Below are 24951 nucleotides of genomic sequence, written 5' to 3'. Positions count from 1 at the left end.
AGCACAGCTTCACATACTGTTAGCATTTCCCACACAGTATATGTGCTTTCTGGATTGGCCTTTGGAGGCGTCTGACCATTATCACTGAATATATACAGAATATACACCCTAAAATTGGTCACTTTTTGTTGTCCCTTTGGAATTAAAACATAAAGTTTTATCAATTTATGCCCTTAGGTCTAGAAGTCATAGGTTCAATACCACGTAATGGCCACGAGCATAGTCATTACATAGCCAGGTTTCAGTATAAATTCCTGTTAATTGGGTAACAGCCCCAAGCTAAGCACTAGTTATTAAGGAATTTTAAAAGTAAGTTGGCAGCTTGGAGCCATCAACCCCTTAAAATCTACCAGCCATCTCCTGAAAAGTTATTTAACAAAAATATAGCTTTTCTAAAAAAAAAAAAAAAAAAAGAAAAAGAAATGTTCCTGTTGTGCTGGCAGACTTGGCTGAGAGCCAAAGAACTACAATGGTTTTCTTGCTGCTGGAAATAAAAACTGCTGTCCACAACTGTGTCAGTACTTGGGAGAAATATTCTCTGCTCTGTAAGAGGGCTCTGGAAAGTAACTGTGCAGATTTCCATAGAAATACCTTCATATCAAAGACATCTTTTGTAAAGGGCCACTGCTAATTAATAGATCAATTTTAATAAAGATGAACCCATTTTTGCTATGCCCAATGGGTAAATAGTGGGTATACCATCCACTCTAATATCTTCTATTAGTATGCTTATAGCCATTTATAATTCAGAAGTCTCACATCCATGACACACTTATTCTTGTTATTAATCATTCATCAGCCTTTGATAAAATCTTGAGAAACCTATTCCCTTATACAAAGTGTGACCAACAGGTTGATAAATCAGGTGTTGTGACTGGAGAGCCAAGTTAGTGTTCTGTTTTTTTTCCTAACTTTAAAAAATATATGAATAATGACTTCATTCTGGTAATGAATACAGTGTGCTCAAGCTGTAACTGTGAAAAAAAAATAAGGCTTTTGAGAGCTTCTGTAAGGAAGGCTAGCAGGCAAACCATGAGAAAATAAGGAGGGCAAGAATTACACTGTTATTGCAAGCTCGATGGGAATGGATGTAAATAATTATGAGTGAAGTGTATTTAGGCTGTTTTTCAAGCAGGGCTATCAGGAAACTTGAAGCTGCGATGGAGTCCTCAGAAGTAGGCACCTTCTGTCCTTCTGTTTCCTGTCCAACAGCAGGGTTTGGGGGATGTAGGACTAGCAAGTTGGGCATGAAGAGATCAGGAGTGGGGACTCACCCTGCATTGGTTGTTACCAGATGATTGAGAAGTAAACGGTCACTTTGTCAAACAGGCTTGGAAGTAAAAGATGGATGGAGGAGGTGCATCCTCTCACTTTATATAAAAGAAATAAAGAAATCGATGTATCAGCGCCCTAATGGGCCAACAGGCCAACTTACCAATGTTGATTGTTGAGGACTTACGAAGACAGCAAGTGTTTACTGAATCCTACACTCATTTCCCCCCTTTATCTCCCAGCTGTGTCAAGATTTAAACACCATTCCTGTGAAGCGCTCAACTTTTTGCTGTTAATTTCAAGGCCGGCTGACAGAGCTCAGCTTGGATCTCTTACCCGTCGGGAGCCGATAAGCAGTTTACACTCACAGATCACACATAGCTGAGTGATGTTCAGAGACCCCCTTGTTCCCTTAGCCCCGCGCCCTGCGAAATGACATTAGAGCTGGGTAATGATCTGTAAATGTGTCAGAACTGTGCCACCTAGTGACACCGCTGCCTAGTTCCTCTGGTGAAGTCACACTGGTTGCACAACAGCAAGCCGTAATATAATTAGTGCTAATTTGGTTTCTCTATAGCTGACTGCTGCACAGCGCTCTGCTCAACCTCTCTCCACTTCTCCAGAAGACTTTTCTCAACATAATAAGAGCTTCATTAGGGAATCGTTTCCTCCATGTTTGATTATATAAGACTTTTTTTTTATTATTATTATTTTTTTATTTTTGTATCTGCTGCACATCAGAACAAATCTAAACTACACAAAGACTTTTGCAGGAAGCAATCTCTTAATGAAGTGGGCTGGATTTTTTTATACTTAAGAACTATAGCTGATTGGCAACTTCTGGACTTTTTTTTTTTTTTTTTTTTTTTTTTTTTTTTTCCCATTAAATTGTACAAATTCTTTAATATAAGAACATCTTACTTTCAACAAAGTTCCCATTTCTAAAAATTGTTGATGCTCATTTTCTGATTACCAACTCTTCTTGTCTCAAAGTCCTTTAAAGCAAAATTCTGGATTGCATTTGGAAATATCTTTTAAAAAAGTGATATATAGTGTAAAAATGTGAAATTCAAATAAACTATTCTGGTTGATCCAAACCAATTTTGAGGAATCCTTATATCTTATATTGTTGTTATAGTTTCTCTCTTACTGAGATTTTGTCTTTTTCTGTTAATGAATAAAATAAACGTGAATAAAAAATGAATAAACAAGAATAGTTTAGATAGCTAAATATTTTTCTTGGTATATAATATATATATTTTCTTGGTATATAATATATTTGTATATATTTACAGTTTACTGTGACAGTCAGTGGCAGGAACATTGATGCATACTGCATATTTTACCTTATTTTTGACATGGTGCATTAGAGACTCCAGAAAGCAGGAGCTCAATGAAAGAATCAGACAGCAGATTTAAAATAAACAGAATGTTGCACTTATTTTTCCTTTGTTTGCTTGTGTTTTTCATTTGTTTTTGGTTTTGTTTTTCATTAAACACATAATCACATTGCAGAAGTCATTGCCTTGAGATATAGAAACTTAAAGAATAAATCATTGAGGGAAAAAAAAAAAAAAGACAAATTCAAGAAGGCTAAATCACAGAACCATAGAATAACGAATAATCTAAATTTGAAAGGACCTCTGGAGATTGACTGATTATGCTGACCAGACTAAGTCCACCATGGCTATCCTCATATTTCTGTATTCTTACGGTGTATGGAATTTAAGTGGTGATTACCTGAGACATCCCCAAATCTCAGTGGTTGCATGCTTGAGTGCTCTTGGAACAGTACAATGTCCAGTCTTCAGATGGTCACTATGCAAATGTTGGGAATAATATCCCATAAAACTCACTAATATTGTGCTATACAAAATAGACAAAATGAAGAAATATATAATTATAAAGTTAGACTGTTTCTTTTTGGATAAGTTGTATGCAGCTAAAGGCAGATTTCTCTGCAAGTGCCAGTCACCCTTGACTCCTTTTATGGTCATTGTAAAGAAACTGGCACCAGTAGGAGTGATTCATCTCAGCTTAGAGAAGAAGCCTAAAATAGATCAGATGAATCACACCCTAGCAGCATCTCTTTCTTTAATGACTAAGGTTATCTCTTTAAACTGCTCTTATTCTGGAATTTTTAACAAAGTTCCTATTTAAAATTTCTGTGGCTGAAATTGCCAAAATTGCCCAAATATCCTGTTTCCTAGCATTAAAGGTCAATTTTCCAAATTTTTGACTTGAAATGCTCTAAATAAAAAATATTAATATTGGAAAAAAAATTAAAGGTGATATTAAGCTTAGTTATATTGATATATAATATGTAGCTGATTATTTTAATATCAATGCCTTCTACTTGTCTTTTCCCCTCAGCAACTATCAAACTATTTTCCAAAAAAAAGTCAGCATCTTTATGCTGAAAGGAAGTTGTGAGAGCTGGGGGTGGGCCTCTTCTCACAGATAGCTAGGGATAGGACTAGAGGGAATGGCCTCAAGTTGAACCAGGGATGGTTCAGGTTGGAAATTAGGAGATATTCAACTTAGTTTTAGACTACAGAACTTTACACTTTAGTCTAGAACCACTTTTTTTTTTTTTTTTTTTTTTTTTTTTTTTTTTTTTTTTTACACGGTAGTCTAGAACTTTTTAGTTCTAGAACTTTTTAGTTCTAGACTACAGAACTTTACACTTTAGTGTCTGTAGCTACATGTCGAGTATGGTTATCAGGTTGCCCCTCAGACACTTTTCTACCATACTGTGCAAGACCTGCCTCCTCAGTGTCTCCTGGGGGGTCACTTACCCCAAAACCCTTACGATTTAATGGTTGTCTGCTGGATCCTTTCTACTTTCTCTACGTCCCTCATGATCTGCAAGCCCCAAATGGACATATTATTCCAGTTGTGGCTTCAGCAGTTCTAAGCAGAAGGGGATAATAAGTTCCCCCAGCCTTCTGGATATACTCCTGTGCAAGATACACTCTTTTACAGTGTAGAAGCCAGTAAATGGGTCGCTTTATTCATGATGACAGAACATTGCCAGCTCATAGGTAACCTGGTGACAACTGTGATCCTCACATCACTTTAATTAGAGACACTACTCAGCCAGCCACTTCCTGGGGGTTATTCCACCCCAGGTGCAGCACTTTGCACATCTTATTGAACTTCAGAAAGTTTCTCTTGGCTCAGTCCTTAAATTTTCCATGCTTCCTCTGGATTAAAGCACTGCTATTAGGTGTGTGCTGCTGATGAAATTATATACTCCACTCATAAGAGCAAAGCAGCAATATATCTATGTATATAAAGTTGTGATCTTACAAAACTTTTAAATAAGACAGTGACTTAACGAGATTCAAGATGTCATGGTACACTTGATTATTTATTACAGAGAGGATAGAGTAAGTCAGACACATCAGGGAGACCCTCTTGTTGAGTTATGAGGTTCAACTTTCCTTTTTTTTTTTTTTTTTTTTTTTTCCCTTGCTTTCTAAACTCCTTGAACTGAAGAGGTAGGGATGTTTATGTTCAAAGATTATATGTGCACAATCAAAGATATAATCTTAGCAATGTTTACAAAGCTTAGCAAGCTATTAATCACTTAGCAAAGATCTGTTGTGACAATCAATCCCTGTTGAGAAGTAAGGGATTTCTGCAGAAGGCATGAGCTTGAGAGGTGCCCCTACTCAAGGGGAGATCCTGTTGGCTGACATGCAGAACAGCTCAAAGGGTTCTTGCCTGCTCCATGTTAATGGGGTATGATGTTGACTAATAGCCATATTAGTTACGTTTTGGGTTCCTTGGGCCCTCAGAAGCTGAGCAAACTGTTTGTCTGTCAGTTCTCCAGCACCCAGTCTGAGCCAATATTGCAAGCCCTCAGGTGCAACAAGCCAGTGTTTAACCAAGGCCTGAGGACATGCTAAGGAAGGGGTGGAGCACATTGTCACTCTGTGTCAGCCCCTCCTTCCAGGTTAATAACACCTGCAAATTTGTCCAGGATGTACTTTGTCATATGGTCCAGGTCACTGATGGATATATTGAGCTATATCAGTCCTTGTACTGGCTCTCACCTTTCTCACAACTATGTGTTAAGGTGTTGATTATTAACTCTTTGAACCTGGTGTTTCAGTCATATTTCAACCCATTCAACAGTTTGTTCAGCCTGTGGTTCTTCAACTTCTGAATAAGGATTCTATGAAAAAAATCATCAAAAAACTTTGCTAGAACAAGTTAAATTATATCCTCTATTCATCCCTAGTATGCAAAACCTGTCTGTTCATTAGATAAGGTAATCAAAGCATTTAAAGAGGATTTGCCCTTGGTAAGTTCCTGATGACTATTCTGAAAAAATGATTATTCTTGATGACTATTCTTGTCCTTTATGTGTTTGGAAATGATTTGGAAATGCTCCACTTCTTCCTACCAAGCTGTGTTGATACACAGAGGTCTGGAACAGTCTTTGCCTGTGAAAATTGATGCATAAAAGGCATTATGCACCTCAGACTTTTCCTCGCTGCTGCTGGTTGGTTTGCTTCCTGCATCCAGCAGCAGACTTGCATTGCCCCCAAACTTTCTTCTGCTACTGGCACACCTATGTATTTCCTTTTTGCTATTCTTTTCTGTCAGAGTTCCAGCTGGGCTTTGGTCTTTTTCATTCTTCCCCAAAAGCCAAAGCAAAGCTTTTCTGCTTCTTCTTTGTCTCTTTTCCTCATTTCCACTTCTTCTGTGTTCCCTTTTGGCATTTCAGTTTTTCAGCAATTTCCTTGATTAGCCAAGCAGGCCTGCTGAAATTCTTGCTCTAGCTGCACAGTGCATTCATTTCAGAACTCTTGGCAAGTTTTATTTAAAAGCATGTCAGCTCTCCACAGCACCCCTCATTTTTCTGGATTATTCTGCATACCAGTTTCCAGACCTAGTCTGGTCTCTTGAAGTCTGCTGCCCTGACTCTGCAACCACCTTCCTAAGCATTCCTCCAGATCCTGCAGTGGTGCTGGGTCACTGCTGATCAAACCAGCATTCATGTCCATATTCACCACTAGTTCTTCCCTACTGAAGTGCAGCTGGGCCAAAAGAATACTGCCCCTGTTTGGCCTTTCTAGTATTTATATCACAAAATATCTTATCCAAGGCCACCCAGAGCCAAGAATAGAATCTATTTTTTGTTTGTTTGTTTGTTTTCTGTGCAGTATTAAAAGAAAATGTTCTATAAACATGTGTAAGCAATGGGGAGGTCAAAACTCTCTGAAGATATGTTCCCATCTTTGTGCCTTATTCACTCAAGAAGATGGTTAAAAAGTGTCTTATCTTACTTGGGAAAAATATCTATATATTTGCCAAGGTCAGTGAGATGCAGAGATTTGCTGAGGGCTATATTCTCCTCTCTGATCCATTCTGCCAATTTCCACTTCATACTCAGCAATCTGTCCACACATGGGCCTCCTAAGGATGTCAGCAAGAATTCCACAACCACAAGAGAAGAGCTGGGCCCTTCAGTTGCTCAAGTTAAAAATGCCCCAAGCCAACTTTGACTTATGCATTTTATTTATTTATTTATTATTGATAAAATTATATGTATTCACATGCTGCTATTTCATCTGTCAGGACATAAAAAGTGTAAATAAAAAGAAGATAGGGTTAGAATAGGTTTCTTGGGTCACTGGGTCTTTATCATAGACAAGCATATTATATGGTGCCTTTTACAGTGTTATCAAGTCCCATCTTTAAACAAGTTAGATTTGTTGTGTCCTAGTGGTCTTATGAAATGCAGCTCCAGAGATTCATTTCTTTGGTGGTTGGAAACCTAATTTCTAGCCTAAAATCATTGCTTGCTTGTTTGTAAGCAATTGTTCCTTTGCCAGCTTTCTCCATGTCTAAATAGTTTTTCTCCCTCCTGTCTGCTTATTTTCCTCTCTCCTCTGTTAACTCATCACTTCAAAGATTTCTTTCTAAAGCTAATATGGTCTTGCTCTTCTTGACTGTACATGTTATGTGATCCTTAAAACATATTTAAAGTCTTTCTGAGCAATCCACCTCCTACTAAAACATACACCCCCTACTAAAACAATCCACCTACTTTAAACATATACACCTCTTTATTGCCAGTCAATGCAATTGCTACCCATTTGCCTTTCTCTGATTATGTAAGTACATTTCTGACAACATGCTTTGGCCAGAACTTGCTTTCTCCAGGCACACTCATCCTACCATTTTTTTCATTTGCTAATCTATACCAAACAACACAAAACACATATAAAAATAATAACAATAATAAAATGATAATTATATATATAAAAAAAAAAACAGTAACAAGAACAACAAACAAAACAAAAATAAACCAATATGAATTGTAATCACATATTTTAATTACTGAAGTCCTGGTCCTCCCTGAAATTTTTCTTTGTTCATTGCCTCCTTACCACTGTTTCTGAATTTGATCAGAAACTCTGGATACAGCTTTGCTTGAAGACACAGTTATGATTCTGCAAAGACTATCATACTTTACATATTAGTTAATGCTAAGGTCGGCCTTCTCTGGTATCTGTTAGCCAATTTTGGCTTAAACTGGACCTTTTAGAAAAGGAGAAGGACATTGTTTTCAGCCCGCATGTGGATCCCTATCTTTACAGAAAGAAGTATTATTGCTTCCATATCTTTAACTTCTTCCCACTTCTTGCCCCAGATCTGTCCGCTTTCTCTACATTTGCACCTCTCCCCTTGCATTCCCCAGTGCCACCCTTCTCCTACCTTTCCCAATCTCCAACCCCCATGTCCCTGATTCCTCAACACCTTGGCACTGCTGCTGCCTTTCCTGCCCAGTACTCTTTCCTGACTTTGAGTTCTTTCCCGTCCTTAAACTACTGTTGTTTTCTCCTCACCAGGAGGAAATGGCTCGCCAGTTGCCAGGTTCTTTTTTTCCCATTTCTCCAGACCTTGAGGCTTTCTTTCTTCTCCTCCAAGTTTTCTCTGCATCCTTGTCTCTCCCCACAGTATCCACATTTCACTTTCTTCTGTTCCTCCTCTCAAACCTATCCCTTATTCTACCACTAGATCAGTGGATTGGAGCCCGTGTTTGCATTTATTCTGCTTCTATATATTGAATGTGTATATATATATGCAAACACATAGTGCTATATTAACAGTGCTTTTCATATACTCTCTGTCTCACTTTCAGCCTTAGTGGCTGAAATCTAGTGAGCTAGAAGTTGTTTTATGCCCTGAAAAGGTTTCCAAACCTTCCATTATTATTATTATTTTTATTTTTATTTTTATTTTTATTTTTTTTTATTTTTATTTTTATTTTATTTTTTTTTTTTTTTTGCAAACTACCTCTTGCTCACTATTGAACCACTGTCACAATAGCTTGGAGGGATTTCTCTTTGAGGCTTGGCTCAGAAATACAGAACCTAAGATAGTGATAAAAATGGCAACTCTCCCACCACAGAGAAAGCAGAGAGATGTTTGTAGGAGCAGCTGTAATTTGGTCAGGGTTCCAGTGTTTAATTTCTCATGCTGCTCATGAGAAGCACCGAAGGCTCTTTTCACCGGACGTGCCAAATATCTCAGTGCATGCTGCTTTTTCATCTTTGGCACGAGTCTGAAACCCTGACCGAGTCTGGGATCCATTACACTGAGCATTGTTCAAGCAACCTATGGTGAAGGCAAGGCTCTGCCGCAAACAACTTACACTCATTTAACACATTAAGCCCTTTGTCAGCATAACTCCGGCTACACAAAGTGGTGGTAGAGCCCTCCCAGCAAATGAGGAGATGAGAGCACTGTCTAAGATCTTTTCATGTCTCCTCTCGTGGTTCTTCCACCCAATGGGGTTCAGTCAGTGGATATGACAATTTCACAGCCCCAGACAGCATGACTACAGGTCACACAGGGAATGAAGAGGAACAGGAGGTGCTATTTACATGTCAAAATAACTGATGTGAACATTCCTGTGACTACATCAAAGGAACTTCTCATTATCTTTGTTATTAAATGCTTCTGCGTTGCTAAGAAGGGGGGCAGGTTAATTGGAAAAATTATATTTAAACTTTATAAACAGTGCAAGCATGAAACCCATCATTTTAATAAATGTTATCATGTCTCCTGGATCTAATAGATCTTAACTGATGCATACTATCATTAAGTTTAATTTAAGAAACTACCCCTAGAGAGGTTTTTTAAATCAATTGGAGGCATGTTCTCAAGCGATGTTAGAAATATTTGATTCACCCACATCCTCATAACTGAGCCAGTTTCCTGAGTGAATATCCCACTTTACTATCTCATCTTTTATACTAAAGGAAATGGAAAGCACTTCTTTCTTTCTTTTCTTTTTTTTTTTTTCTTTTTTCCCCAATATATTAAAATATCAAGTCATCCATCAGTGCAGTTCAGTCACCTCTGAAGCAGCTGTTTAATAGTGCAGCACAATGTTGCACACAGGGACATGTTAACCAGATCCAAATAAATTATTGCACAAAGTTAACACTTTTTCTAAAAATGAGTAACAAATGAAGTTGTGTTGTGTCATCAGTTGTGATACTGATGCTTCATAAAGATTTAAAGAACAGCATAGCCAGACCTTATGATATTCACTTTAACCTTTTAACTTTTAATGTTGAGCATTTAGGAAATAAGATTGTCTATCATAACTGCATCCAGGTTGCTCTGTTCCTCTTTTTTTTTTTTTTTTTTTTTTTTTTTTGGCTTCTCGGATGCTGAGCACTGAGCACTGGAAAACTGCAAGTTACTTGAATTAGGTGAAACAGGTTTTGGAATAGAAACATACTGAAAATCTCAGGGATCAGATAGGCAAAACAAGGGATTTTAAGAAACAGGGCTGGAAGGCTAATGATCTCTCTTTAAAAACATTGCTTATAGTGATTTATGTATCTGAAGGTAACAAATATGTCCAGTCACAGGTACAGAAAAAGTCAGATTGATTCCTCCTTTGACATGCAATGAGCCATGCTGTACAACAGCATGGAATCATAGAATGGTTTGGGTTGAAAGGAACCTTAAAGATCATCTAGTTCCTACCCTTTGACATGGGCACGACCCCTGCCCCCAACTCCTCAGGGCAGCCTGTGCTAGGGCCTCACCACCAATATTACCTCATAGGGCAGGTAAGGTAATGTGAGGAAGTCAGCTTGGAGGGGTGACTACATGTTAAATACACATTTTTCTTATTTTGCTGTAATTCCCCTATATTTTTCATTTTTGTACACTTATAGTTAGCCTCTTCATATCTTTCCAGCCTCCAAAGCCAAGCCCTTTGTTGAGGCAAGAAAATAAATCCATGGTTTGATACAATGGCTGACACAATTTGAAGGATAACTTTTGACCCATAAATAGTGCCGTTTGTACTTTGAAATGTCTTTGATAAGTTATCATCCTGTTCAGGAGAATTCATCTGGTTCTTGTGATGTGTTAGTTTTATCTGTATTATATTTATTTATGTATGAAAAGAAGAAATGTTAAAAGGATTTGTACTACTGCATATTTGATCTTTCTTGCTGTCCTGCTTAATCCAAAAATAGCTATTCCCTACAAATCACTGCAGACAAGTCTACTACAGAGTACTGCCAGAATTAGACAATCCAGACTGCTAGAATTGAGTATGGACATCTCAGGAGAATACTGAAGGTGTTCCAAGACTCTTGCTTCCAGGGTAAGCCTCTTCATCTTGCCCTTCCATCCTGTACAACAGGACTGCACGGATTTACTCCTACAGTAACTTGGCTTGCAGGTCTCTGAAGCCACAGGAGGATAGGACAGTGCTTTTGAGGGATGCCCACACTAAACACAAAGTTACTGGAATGATTGTAGGGTTGGATGAAAACATCCTGTACGTCCTGTTGGATGAAAACATCCTACAAGTAATGACTAGGGCCTGTCTGCTAAGGAGCCTTGTTCTCCAGGGCTACGATATGATGGTGCTGACAATACTCACAGTGCAGCATATTTCATGGGGCCTCCCACAGAGTCCTGAAAACTGTTTCACTCATCCAGAAATGAGGAATAAGTAGTTACTGAAGATATCCTGGCTCTCGCCTCTCATAGAAACCATGCTTTCCTGTCTTCTGTGATGAGCAGGCTCCAAAATTGTGCAATTGCATATTTTTTTTCCCCACAAAAAGAAGACCGATCTTCATGTGTTATGACTGCACATAGAGCTGTTTGCAGTACATGGGACTGGCAACAGTATCAGCAAATTCCATCAGACCACCCTGTCACTATCTGTGATCTGTTTTTATCCCCATTTGGGAAAAGAACAGCATTTACCTGTTTAAGCTTCAATCCCATCATGACCTGCATAAGCAGAAAATGTCTTTTTTTTTTTTTTTTTTTTTTATCTAATCCGAATTTCAGCTAATTCTTTTTTAGAAGAAAGGATGGGACAGGATGGTCTTTGGTAATTTATAAAGAAAGGAAAAAAGTCTAGCTAATGCTTTAATTGCATGACTAAAAGTGTCCTGACTGACCAAAAATGACTGTTATGTTTAGTTAATAACATGGGAAAGTAAAATGTTTTGATATATTCTTTATTATCCTAGAATAGAAGGATGTTACTGTTCCAAGTGAGACCTACATTTATGCTTAACTCCAGGACACTAAAAAAAACAAAGATGAAGAAGTCAAAGTTGTTGTGCATATCAGTTCCTCTGAGCTGTGTGCTCTAGGGCAAAGTATCACAGAATCACAGAATTTCTAGGTTGGAAGAGACCTCAAGATCATCGAGTCCAACCTCTGACCTAACGCTAGCAGTCCCCACTAAACCATATCCCTAAGCTCTACATCTAAACGTCTTTTGAATCACATATGCAGCTGCTGTTACTTGTATAAAAAGATGCAGCACAAAGTCAAAGATCAACCTCCTTGAAATAAGGCCTTGAGGATAGCAGGTAGACTACAATATCTTGAAGCTCAAGCATTCTTTTGAATCAGGCCTCAAAAATCATGAGATTAGTTTAGTAAGTGTGATCCTTAATAAAGAAGTACTTTACGGGTAGCACTTTTTGCCTTCTGGTTTCTGAAACTTTAGGGTAGCCCATGTAAAAATCATGTGTCCTTGATCTTTAATCTTCCTACAGAAGAGATAAACAATTTATTTTTATAACATATGACTGAGCTTCCATGATGTTTTGGACTCAAAGATTTTGAAAGATACCAAGCACATATAGCTAAAAATTCAGAAATGAACTGGAGTGTGACCACTAACATCTGAGATTACTCTCAGGTTCTTGATAGTACAGGACACATATTAGGCAATGCATAAATTCAAAAAGAAAAGAAAGACAGAAGTTCAATACGAGCTTCAAATTCTTTGGTAGTGAAGTTATTGCAGAAGAGCATCTGAAGACTCAGATTTAGAGATCTGGGGGATCATCTCCAACAGTTCAGAGAACTGATCCACACGTTCTACTATAGCTGAAGGAATATAGATTTATATTGTTATAAAAGTCAAAACTGAGCTCTGCAAAATGGGAAACAGAGCACGAATATGTCTTAAATTAGTTGTCATTGTTGAAAGTTCAGTCTTAACAACAGACCTATCCACTTTTCATACGGATACAAAAATAAATAAATAAATAAAAATAGATTTAACTAGTTTTGAGCTGTAAAAACATAATAATAAAAATCCATCCATTAATTTATTTATTTAGTAAATATAGTCAAGAAATATCTGAGAATGAGACTTTGTGGCCAAACTTTGTCACACCTATTCTTGTTTAATAGTATCTTTACTGCATAGGGATTATCCCATTAATGCAAATATTACTGTAGTAGTAGTGCTGCTTCCATGACAAGCAGGTTAAGTAATGTTGCCTTTGTGTAAAAGGAGGAGTAATCTAATCTAACCAGTTTTGTCATCTGTGCTGAAATCTGTTTGAGATGACTTTTATTGCTCACTGTGACCTTGCTGTGTGTGAAAATATCACCCATCTGAAATCATCCTGAACCAACCTTCTACCACATGCCATGCCCTGGAAACATCATGCACCATGACCTTCTGCATAATACACGGGCAAAAGCTGAGCTGGTTCAGTGGCAAGGACTGACATTTAAAATACATCGGAAAGGAAAACAAGAAAATGGACATAAGCCAACAATACCAACTTTACAGCTTTGTTCACATTGGTTTTGTTGGTTTGATTTCTTTAGTAAAGGTCTGGGTGCTCACTGTAGGACACTGTGTGAATTGTTGAGCTGAGCACCAGAGAGCTCAACATTAGCAAGGCAGGGGACAGCTGTCCTCCTTTGCTTCATCATCTGATTAAGGTGCTTTTGATACCAGAGAAAGCAATTTTCATACAGGTTTATTTCCATTCCAGAAATGCCATTATGCCACAAGGGGGTAGGGGTGTTCTGTTTAAAACCTCGCAATGTATTTCTATAGATCCAGTGTTTCAATGAAAACAATGTTGAGTATTATAAAAAACAACACAGATTGAATCTGAACAGACATTTTCTATACCATCTGCATTTCAACTATTGCTTTCCTTATAATTAACATCTGTTCATAGATATCAATCTGAGCAGCAAGGACCACATTATTTAAGAATTGTCTATCTTTCAGCTTAGTGTGTTCCTGGGGATGGTTCTGGAGGTGGAGAATGGGTTACCCGCAGGAAAGAGGATTTGGTTACAAAAGGAGCACCTTTCATTAATCTAAAAAGATTGCCAAAGGCTTGGCAGCACCAAAATGGACACAACTGGATCTCATCAGAGAAAGTGCCCCTCCAGCATACAAGAATTAAATAACATTCGTGGGGTTGGTTGGGTGTGCACACTCACCACTACTTCATTGAAGAATTAAAAAAAAAAAAAAAAGGGAGAAAATGCATACTATTAAAAGAGCATAGGTGTTTCCTGATGGTGCATAATCCAGAGGACAATGTAAGCATGTTTTCCTCTTCAGTGACATATTCTAGAGTTTAAATGAGTAATTTAACATTTTTGCTTTTTTATTGTTCCAATTTTGAGCCTGTTAGAAAACAGGCAATTTTGTGGTAGATGAAGGTGTGGCACCTGGATATAAGGAGAATGCCTCTCCTTAGAAGTTTACATCATCCAGGAGATAAGGCCACAGCACACATAGTCAGGGCAAAATGGAAAAACACAGCTGAGACACTGGGTATCTGTTCAAAATTCTCAAAATCACTGCATTGACATGTGATATTGCAGGGTTAATAGGATCCACCTGCAGACAGGCTTCTGTCCCCCTGTTTCTCCTGGTAAACTAGCAGTTGAAAGCCTTCACCTTCTTCCAATGAGACACAGATTCTCCTCCAGATCTTTTCATCCAACAATCTCAAAAGCATTAGATCCCATTTAAAACATAAGAATGGGATAAATGGGATAAATTTGTCTTTACACATATCTTTTAATAGAATTATAGATTTATCAGCCTCTAAGTTGTCTTATTTTACTGCATTGTCCACTGATACTTCTTTCAGTCAAAGAGAAAAAGCAAAGAATTTTTGACATGCTTAAGTTAAATAGCTAAATTTTCTACACTTCAAAGTATTACTTACTTCTGTTAAACAAAAATGCAAACTGAGAACATGCCATCAATACTGGTGTGGTCAATTTTTTCCTGGTTGCTTTCCTTTCAATTTTGTATGACCATTGAAACCAAAAAATGTTTTCATCCTCCAAAGTAAATGGTGTATATTTTCCTTTTCCACAAGTAGTCTGCAAACATGCATAACATCACCTACCTCTGCTACAAGGTGGATTACTGCAATGAGGATAAACTGGGGCAAAGAAGGGCTGAGAGAGCCTTAAGCAAGAGCAGAAATGAACAAATCAACCTGCTTTTGTGGGTAGTTGTATTTCATTCTGCCTGAGTGGTATCATTGTTCAGAACCACCACCACCATGGGGGTACCCCCATGGCAGAAGCACACCAGAATGGGTTTTATGTTCTTGAAGTCCATATACCATGCAACCCATGACACCAACAGAGCTCACTGCCTACTTCCCTGAAAGTCATCCTTGAAGGACGGGATATCTCCTGCTGGTGGAGACATTTTCTCTTTCCCTGTGAGACAATTCAAGCTATGGAATGGCCTCTTCATTGGATAGGTGCTTGAGAGATGGTTTCAGTCCCAAGAAAGTGCTTCAGCATGGCACTGGAAAGGAATAAAACAACCTTAAGTGTTCACAGACAATTCAGTCCTTTTTGAGAAACAGTTTTAGAAACAAGTATGTTATTTTTGTTGTTGTTGTTGTTTGTTTTGTGAGTATTTTTTTCTTAAGTCTTTCTGAGAATTATCTGGACATAGTTGCCAGATTGTAACAATTCAGCATTCACAGAAAATGGAAAACTTAATTTTTGAGGTGGAAACTTTTCGTACATTTGTTTTAGAGAAAACACTGGATATTTCAAGATATTCCTGCCACTTGGTTGGCATACCAGACAGAAATGTTTTGTGTTAATCTTTTTTTTTTCTTTTTTTTTTTCTTTTTTTCTTTAACTCCTTAAATATAACACATAAGCAGGGAAACCTCATTTTTTCACAAAAGAACCTTCTCCTGTGTGAGAAATCTGATTATTTTGTCAAGATTTCACTGCCGAGCTGCAATGACTATGCTGAGGAAGCATACGCTCCTCACAGCTGGAGGAAGATCTGAGGAAGAAGCATGAAAACCAGGTAGTCCAGAATGTTAAACAGAAACTCATGAGAAGAATTTTTTATTACCTGACTTTTTTTTTTTTTTTTTTTTTTTTTTTTTGAGGGGGGGGGAGTATGCAATAGAAAAAATATATAAATCTTTTTACAAATGTTGATGGCATTTGCTGTAGGGAAAATGCAAAGGAGAAGAATAAAATATAGCATTGTCCATCTCCTCCTATAAAAATTGTGTGGTGTCCAGACCCTTTGTTCAGAGAAGGCACAGCTCTGTCCTGAAGGAAAAAAAGAAAAGAAAAGGAAAGGAAAGGAAAGGAAAGGAAAGGAAAGGAAAGGAAAGGAAAGGAAAGGAAAGGAAAGGAAAGGAAAGGAAAGGAAAGGAAAGGAAAGGAAAGGAAAGGAAAGGAAAGGAAAGGAAAGGAAAGGAAAGGAAAGGAAAGGAAAGGAAAGGAAAGGAAAGGAAAGGAAAGGAAAGGAAAGGAAAGGAAAGGAAAGGAAAGGAAAGGAAGGGAAAGGAAGGGAAGGGAAAGGAAAGGAAAGGAAAGGAAAGGAAAGGAAAGGAAAGGAAAGGAAAGGAAAGGAAAGGAAAGGAAAGGAAAGGAAAGGAAAGGAAAGGAAAGGAAATGCGAGGAAAGGAAATGCGAGGAAAGGAAAGGAAAGGAAAGAAAAGAAAAGAAAAGAAAAGAAAAGAAAAGAAAAGAAAAGAAAAGAAAAGAAAAGAAAAGAAAAGAAAAGAAAAGAAAAGAAAAGAAAAGAAAAGAAAAGAAAAAAAGAAAAGAAAAAAGAAAAGAAAAGAAAAGAAAAGAAAAGAAAAGAAAAGAAAAGAAAAGAAAAGAAAAGAAAAGAAAAGAAAAGAAAAGAAAAGAAAAGAAAAGAAAAGAAAAGAAAAGAAAAGAAAAGAAAAGAAAAGAAAAGACCAACAACTTCCAGCTATGCTCCAGGAGGAATTTCATATGGAGCTAACTAAGGGAAATCGGCATCTCAAAGCTCCTTTGGTCCCGTAAGTGAGGAGGGTAATAAGTGACAGATCCAGCAGGCTGGGAGCAGGGCGGGAGCCGGCCAGGGCAAAGGCTGGCGCTGGGGAAGGCAGGTGCTGCAGTCAGTCTCCTCTGCCAGGAAACGCAGGAAGAATGCATGACCAATTCGGTTTCAGAGCAGAATACTCTCTTTAATGGACAGAAAACACTAACCTTTTATTTTTTTCTCTTCCTCTCTCTCTCTCTTCAACCCCCCCGCTTTTTTTTTTTTTTTTTTCTTTTCTTTTTTTTATTTTTTTTTTTCATTTTTAACCCTTTGAAAGGACAAAGGACAAAGCTCAGATCTCTGCTCCAACCTATTCTTATCCCTCTTCCGTATTACCTAGTATCCTGGACAAATACACTGTTATGTGAAAACAAAATAAACATCCTGAGAGAGTCAGATTAACTGAGTGAAATGAAATCAGGGTAAAACATACAAAATACTCTACTGTTATCTAAGCACCTGGCTTTTTTGCTTGCTACAAAACCAACAGGAATTGCTTGGCTCTGACAAGCTGCACCAGTATTTAATGTTTTGACTTTGGGGATATCAAACGAGCAAAATCATCTGCAAAGTAGGGAAATTCTGTAGCAGGTCAACAGGATGGGAAAAGTTGCCTTAAATAAGCAGAGTTTGATGTGTCACTTAACTTTGGTTCCTCTGAGAGCCCTGGCCAAATCTGCTTTGTGTGGTATCAAACCTTGGAGTGTTTTAGCACAGCTGAATAATTTGGTTTTCATCAATCATAGCTATCATCAGCAACTTTTCTTCTTTGGGATTTCATCTTTTTGAGTGTCTGTGCCTGTGCATACATGTACACAGATAACATGAAGGCTATGCAATCACTGTGTAAGAGCACAGCAACAAGAGCGCCCTACACAAGTCTTTACAGATGTGCTATAGGCAAGGCATACTAACCACACACCAGCAGCATGCACACATCCACAAAGGATTTATTTCCCAGCTTGCCTCTTCCCATATCCAGCTAGCTCAGGTTTAAGAGTTCTGAATATGCAACGTAGTATAATGGCATTATACAAGGATTTCTTTTTTTTTTTCCTGTGGTAAAACTGCATCAGTCTTGCTGGAGTTAATGGGAATTAAATGTGTGCTTTTGTAGAGAAAAAATCTCCCACCTACATCCCACAGATACACACTGAAACTTAGTCTTCTGCCTACAGCTTGCTTAGAGTTTTTCAAAAGCAGAAGTAAAGCATTAAAAAAAAGCACACACATAAAAAAGAGAAGAGATTAATTTTACGACTCAGTAGTTTGAATTATAGCCTATGACAAAACCAAGTTATTTCAAACACAGGACATAAGTATGACTTTACTGGCATTTATTTTTTGAAAGCCCTTGAATCATATATCTCCTATTTTTTGAGCTTTGGATACAACAATGATAAGAAAGAAAAAAACTGTTTTCATATTTGCATGTGCACATGGGTATGTGCATGTGGCTAATAAATTATACGCCTCTGTGTATATGTGTTTGTGTATATGCATATACATTTGTATATATATATAGTGCAAATATATATACATAATGTAATGCACCATCTTCAGGACTTTTACAAAACCAGAAGATCATATCCATGCTATAAAATAAACTGTTTTGATTTCCTATAGAAAATTAAAAAAAAATGAGACTAATGAAATTAAGGGTTGTTTAAATCAGGGGCAATTAAAAGCACACATTCTTTTCCTAGGGTATGCAATTGTATTCAATGTTTGTAGCACAAGGCCTGCCTGTAGGATAAATAATGTAATGGGTTTTGTGATTTGATACTAAAAGCATAACAAAATCCTACAGCTGTAGCCTCATTTTTCTCCACACTCAAACTGCTCACTTTTTTTTAAATTGCATATTTCGTACAGTTAAGAAAAAAATCAGAATCTGTGTCTTGGAGAACCAATTTGCAGCATAATAGGTAATTGCATATAATTACAGGAGTTTTAGAAAGTGAAACAAAGAAACAAAAGAATAGCGATTGTGTTGTTGTTTTGTGGTTGAGATTAAACAGACAGTTGATATCTTTCAACTTTTTTTTTTTTTATATATATATATATATTTTTCCTTTTGTTACAATAAAATACACATAAACGTTTACAGATTTTGTAGAACAGAACCTAATATGGAAAGGACCCAATTCTCACTGGTAGCATGGATGGCATTTTAAAGGTTATGAGATACTAAAGATACAAATCGAAGATCTGATACGATTTTTAGAAGTAATTCAGTGTCTAAGTTGCTTTTTTTTTTTTTTTCTGGAGTATCTTTGAAAACAAGAGATTCCAGTCCAGAGTTTCCAGATAATTTTAGCTACATATAACCTTTAGGAAACTGAGTGGTAAACACCACCAAGCAAACACCTCCAGAATTCAGTGCTTCACTACAAAAAAACAAAAACAAAAACAAAAACAAAAACAAAAAACAAACAAACAAACAAACAAAAAACAACAACACTATATCACTACAAAAACTTAGCAATCATTTTAACAAAATCAGGGCAATTTCTGCTAAGCCATGGAGAAAAGATCTTAGATCTCTTAAAAATATTCAGCCTCACATTGAAATGGGTCTTTAAGATCAAGTCTGCTGTAGACAAATAAAATGTGAGTGCTACTTCATCATGGTGTAACCACAATTTGCCTCACTTCTGCCACAGGTTGTGGTCACACACTGTAGTTCAGCTGAGACACACACTTCTGAAAAGCTGCTCTGATGTGTCTAAGGAGAAAGCTGTGCCCTTCCTCCTGCCCTGGGTTTGGACACATAACTTGGTTTTGAGTGTCTTTAGTTATAAGTTGAAATCACTTGGATTGTTCAGCCCAGAGCAGAGCAGGCCGAGGGGAGGCCTCCTGGCGGCCTGCAGCTCCCTCACGAGGGGAGTGGAGGGGCAGGCGCTGAGCTCTTCTCTCTGGGGACAGCGACAGGACCCGAGGGGACGGCATGGAGCTGGGACAGGGCAGGGTCAGGCTGGGGGTGAGGGAAAGGTTCTGCACCCAGAGGTGTCGGGCACTGGGACAGGCTCTCCAGGGCAGCAGTCACAGCACTGAGCTTGCCAGAGTTCAAGAAGCACTGGGGCAACACTCTCAGATGTAGGGTCTTATTTTGGGTGGTGCTGTGTGGAACCAAGAGTTGGACTCGACGGTCCTTGTAGGTTCCTTCCAAAGCAGGAGATTCTGTGATTCTGTGGTTCTGTGACAGGTTAAAGCAAAACCTGGCAACCCAAATTAGAGTGAAAGGAGAGAGATGGGGCACCAGCCTTCCACCATGAAGGCTACCTTGGTTAGACACCAAAAGAAACATTGGACAAATCCATGCCTGTCTTTCTTTGAAGTCTCCACAACCAGCATCAAAAGAGTTACAAAAGTTCATCTGTTTGTTTTTGAGATGAAGAGAAAAAGCCGAGCAGCACCAAACTCAAATGTTTTGTCCTAAGGTCACAGAACTTCCCAACAACTTTGAAAGCAAGTTAAACTAATCCCAATGAGAGGAAGCTGGGAATTATTGAGAAAATGTTTTGCATTTTTATTATTATTGTAAAATGCCAGTGACTCAAACTGGAGCTATTCCTGGGAAGATTGCTTCAAACATACTCACCTCTCCCACTGCAATTTGCAAAACCCCCAAAATGTTCAAAATGTCCAGTTCTGAGAAAGAAAGAAAGAAAGAAAGAAAGAAAGAAAGAAAGAAAGAAAGAAAGAAAGAAAGAAAGAAAGAAAGAAAGAAAGAAAAGGAAGAAAATGTTTTCAAGTAATGTAGTTGACTGGGAGCTGTGACTGGACAGAGGTGTAACTCTGAGAGGAGCTTGCTCCAGGAAGAGTTAATGTCTGAGTCTGGGAAAGAGGGGCAGGAATTAAAGGTAAGAAAGAAAGGAAGAAAAAAAGAAAAAAAAAAAAAAGATGAAAAGGAACAGTAACTTCATTTCTTAATTCCCCAAGAATGACTGTCCATGCTTAAGGAGCTGTCATTTCCCCAGGAGAAGTTAAAAATTTCCTGGAGTCAACCAAAACACATCTTAATTCCCTGTCTCTCATAAATCTTACCCTCTGATATGATGGGACTTTCTGGGGGACCCAAACAGTGTCACGTGGTGATTCATCTACATTCCTGGCAATACATTTTCATCACTCAGAGCTCTGGCAGCTGTCTCTGTGTGGTTTCTGTTCCCTCATCCTGCCCTGTTCAGTACACTAATCCTGTCCAGAGATCCGACTAGAGGGGTGCCCTTCATGATCCTAAGCCCACTTGCAATAGCAATGATTAAAATGACTTTATCTTGCCTTAAATAATCTCACATGGGTTCTCACAATTTGGCTCTGTTTTCATTGTTCAAATCCATAATATCAGGCTGGAGTAACTTCCCAACAAAGCTGCTCTTTCCTGACCCCTTGACTTCTTGGGCAAGGAATATAATGACCTCCATTGATTCAGCAGCTGGTAGCAAGAGAGAAGGGGAAGAGGTTTCCCATTTCCTCCCCAGTGAGGCTTCTAGGTTGGTGGAATTGTTAAAGGATTTTGTTTTCTGTCCAAGAGTCTTGTGATGATGCCAGCATTGCGTGCAGGAATAAAAACAAGGAACAGAGGCAAAGGGTGGGGGGGGTAAGTAATTTAGATTAGGGAAAGATTTGCTCTGTGCAGGATGTTCGTCTAGTTTGAGACAGATATAGCTAGAATGAATTTTGATGTGTAAAATGGCTATGACAAATGAGGACTATAGTGGAGAGTGCAGCATGGGAAAACCAAAAAGCATTCATTGCTTCTCCAGTTCAGTCAGATAACTCAAGGTTTATGTTTGTGATTAAGAACGGTGGAGATAGAAGCTTCTTGCATGTAAGATCTTCAGGAGCAGAGCTGGAAGAGCCACCTAGACCATGTTACAGGCATTTTAGATATTGCCCCGTGTAGAGTTATTGACAAAAATGTCTCTGCATTAGGCAAAATCCTCTCTAGAAGATGCAGAAAGCTTTCAGGCCTGTCTCTGCTGTTACCCTCTTGGATACAACACCAGCAGCAGACTTGCACATTGCCTATCAGTATTTGCACCTTAACAATATTCCTTGTAAGCATAACCCATATCCATTCTGTATTTTCACAGTTAAAAATAAAAGTACATTAAATCTGGGATGTATTTTTGTAGTCATTTCAAGGAACTCTTGATTGAATGAAATAAAGGAGTCTTGCTATAAATACAAAGAAGGGCCACTTTTTGTTTGTTTTCATGTAGTCATTATAACATTCCTTTTTAGATATACTTAACAATATCTGAGATGATTAAAAAGCTTCTACAGTCTCTTCATATATTTAGAAAGCAGAGTAACTGGAAAGGATTTGTTCTTTTACTATTTTTGTATTAGTTTGTTTCCATTGGCGTAGGCGCTCACTTGTTTATAAGGGCATCTTTCACCAGATTCCTCATTATCCTATGGTGTAACCAATGTGCGCCACTACCCTGCTATCCCTCTTGTGCCAACACAACCACAGAACCAGGGGCCAGACTGTAATCCCCATTACACCACTGCAAATCCACAGTCTTCTCTGCCATTCCTCCAGATTTACACTGTTTTTATGGAGCTCTCATCATATCCTCTACAAAATTAGAGGTAGAAAAGTCTTGCAAAAGGACCTGAAGACACCTTCTCAGTAAAGCATTAATGCCCACTAATATTTATCATTTAAAACTTCACTTCAGGTGCACATCTCATAAACAGGGTCTTATTCCACGTGTTGATATGCAGGCTAAAACTTGTTCATATAACTATTTCACTGACAGTCTGTGTATCTCACCTTCTAAAACTATTTCATTTGAAGATTTAACATTTGTGTGTCTACATCCGAGCTACTCTTCCTTTGCTTTGTGAGTTTCTGTCTTCCAGGGGAGCTAGAGAGCAACCAGCTTTTCTTCACAGGAAAAGCATACTTACATTTGAATGAAATTCCAACTCACTGTATTTTTAAGTGCAGATATTTAAAATATTTCTAGCAGGGGAGGGTGGATAGGCAATGAGATTTCCACTGTGTAGTGTAAAAACACAAGTAGAGGGGTGTACATGGGAGAAAACTGGGACTAACTGTGTAGACAAAGTGTCTCTCTTTTGTGTGTATAGTATAAAATGCACAGCAGAAAGAGACTTTGGGACCACAAAAGGGAAATTGGACAAAGTTAGAGTTGGTAAGTATTTATTATAATTCTTATCTTTAATCTTAGTTTCAACTCCTGAAACACTTTGAGGCATGTGACTTTCTTTTCCTGGTTTAGAGTCTGAATATTTCTGCAGCATAGGGAAACTGTCTGTGTGCAGCCCAGTGGTAATGCAATCAATACAAGTTAAAATCAGTGTGAAACATTATGTGTTTGTGAGTCAATTAGATTCATCCAGCAGAGGTCATTAGATGATCAAATGACACTTTCCTACTGTCTTTATAAGTAAAGGTGTCAGCATTCTGTGCTATAAAAAATGCATTCTCATTAATAATAAAAACCTTAAAGGAGAAATAAAAGTGTTATGAAGTAAATTATCACACAGTGAAGTTCATGATTTTAAATAGCTTTGATAAGAAAACAAAAATGGGTTCAGAATAATATTATCAAGAGAAATTACTATGCTCATGAATTCTTATTCCAAAGTGATGGGAAATGCTTAAAAGGTAAGTTTGACTCGCCATTATTCAAATGACATATTTATAATTGTACTCTATGAATGGTATAAACTCTGCCTAGAATGGCCCATGACTATAAAAAAAACATGAAGTTATAGGAGAGAGGTATTTAATTGTGCTGGTAATGAGCTGGAATGAATCTCAGAAGCTTCTTTCTTGCATACATTTATACCAATGGGAATCAGAAGTCACTTTGTCACTTTGTAAAGGAAATGGATTTGAAAACACAAAGAAAAGCTGTTTGATTTTTCCCTCTTCAGTTTTTCCCATCATCACTTCAACTAGTTTTTCTTTCCCCTGCTTCCTCTACTTGCGATAGTATTTTGTCCTTTTTAATCCTACATTTTCCTCTTATTTCACTTCACATATGATCTAAAATTGACCGCCTTCTGTTTTGTGTTACGTTCTTCAACAGCTTTGCAATTTCTTAAATTTTCAGCCTAGGCTTGTAGTTGGTACTGGAAGAAATGATTCTCATATAGGATTAGCAATGTAGTTGAGGATTTCAGTTTGCTATTTGTGAGATGAGGACTTCCCAAAAGTATAGATGTTCTCTCTCATACTGCTTTAAAATGAATGGCACGTAATTAGTATATTTCTGTGACAGAGGAATTCATAACTGATCTCAGTTAGCTCTCCAGCCAAGTCATTTCTTTGTTACCAGGATTCCTCTAACTCTCATCCAAATCAACATGAATGCATGTGCTAGCACTCTGCATTCTTTTCACAACATTAAATCCAGATCCACCACATGTGCACTGCATACACCTGGCTCAGACTCCTTTTATCCAAGTTATCCCCAACATGTTCTCCTTCCCTTCCCACCAGGTTCTGGGTGCATCATTCACAAGGACATTGCCATTGGTAAAGCAATATTTTAATCAAAGGGTGAAGTCAAAGGTGCTGAGAGGGCTTTGGAAGCTGGGTTTGTATCCAGGTTTCACACAGCAGAGCAGGGCATTAAAGTGAACAAAAAATGAGCTAGGGTTCAGATCAGGAACAATTTTAAGGTTTGCTTGGTTGAAGAGATTTCTGTGTCGCATGAAAATGAATGTTACTGCTAGTTGGGCTCAGCTATTGCAGAAGTGAACTCTCCACCCTGCCAAAAGGTCACAGCTCTTCTGGGCCAACAGTCTTGCCACCTGGACTTCAGCTTTAACTGGTAATGTTAAATTTTAGCCTCTTTAGTCTGAATCCTTTTCCAGACTTACTATAAGAAGTGTGTCATTTCATATCCTACGTGGCTTGAAACTGTCTGGTAATGGTGTCCCAACTCTTGCTGAACATACTAGTGTCTGTTTCTGCAGATGAGGCAACAGAAAGTCTGGGAAAATGTGGGAGACCATGGTATGCTGAGGCTTCTTACCAG

This window comes from Aythya fuligula, chromosome 3 (assembly GCF_009819795.1).
Source record: "Aythya fuligula isolate bAytFul2 chromosome 3, bAytFul2.pri, whole genome shotgun sequence".
In the NCBI taxonomy this organism is placed as follows: domain Eukaryota; kingdom Metazoa; phylum Chordata; class Aves; order Anseriformes; family Anatidae; genus Aythya; species Aythya fuligula.
Note: the sequence above shows the minus strand (reverse complement) of the source record.